The sequence below is a fragment of the Suricata suricatta genome, unplaced genomic scaffold, assembly GCF_006229205.1.
Source record: "Suricata suricatta isolate VVHF042 unplaced genomic scaffold, meerkat_22Aug2017_6uvM2_HiC HiC_scaffold_16475, whole genome shotgun sequence".
Taxonomy (NCBI): Eukaryota; Metazoa; Chordata; class Mammalia; order Carnivora; family Herpestidae; genus Suricata; species Suricata suricatta.
The window spans coordinates 1-937 of NW_021860968.1; the positions used below are offsets into that span (position 1 = coordinate 1).

Below are 937 nucleotides of genomic sequence, written 5' to 3' on the forward strand. Positions count from 1 at the left end.
TGGGCACCATCATGGGATGGGCGGGAGGTCTCATCATCGGGGGCCCAGGCATCATTGGCATGTGCCCTCCCATAGGCGGCCTCATTCCAGGAGCAGGTCCCACTGGCATCATCCCAGGAGGAGGAGGGCCCATCGTTGGCATCATGGGAGGGGGCCCCCCGTGCTTGGTGCTGGCATCATACCGGGGCGAGGAGGACCCGGGAGAGTAGGGGAGGTGGAATCATGGCCCCCGCAGGAGGAGGAGCAGAGAATGGAGTAGGAGGAATCTTTCCTTGCTGAAATGCAGCAGTTGTTTTGTCCATCAGGCTCTGGGCTTGCTCTTCCATCCATTTCTGATAGTAGTCTTCCACATTCTCTTTGTATTTCCTACCACTGCAATGCGTCTTTCTCACAGATGGAGAGTCATGGGTGAGGTATGTGTCGTCGTAGTCACAATAAAACTTGGGCATTTTGCTCTGCAGGCCGTTGGCCACTCTGTCTCTTTGGGAATTTTCTGCATAGACAAGCATGTCATCTGTGAACAAAGATTCATTTTTTCCTTCCCAGTCTTTAAATTCCTTCTATTTCCTCTTCTTTTTTAGTGGCATGAGCTAAGACCTCCATTATGATGTTGAAAGAGTTCAAGAGAGGACATCATTGCCTTTTTTCTACTAGAGCCATTGGCTTTTCATTATTAACCTTGCATCATGCAACTGTGCTATAGTTGCTTATTAGTTCCAGAAATTTTTTGTTGTTTTTTGAAATTTTCTACATTGACAATTGTGTCATCTGTAGATGAAGATAGGTGTTTTTTTTCTTAATTCCCAATCTGTATACCTTTGATTTCCTTCTCTAATTTATTGAATTGCTGGGGTTTCCAGTACAGTGATAAATAGGAGTTTGAGAGGGGGCATCTTTGCCTCATTCCTGATCTTAACAGGAAAGCATCTAGTTCCTC

General features: G+C 46.2%; 1 pseudogene; it reads right to left on the minus strand.

Moving 5' to 3' along the window:
- Positions 1–7: 7 nt before the first annotated feature.
- On the minus strand, positions 8–449 carry LOC115284710 (annotated as a pseudogene).
- Between the last annotated feature and the right edge of the window lie 488 nt (positions 450–937).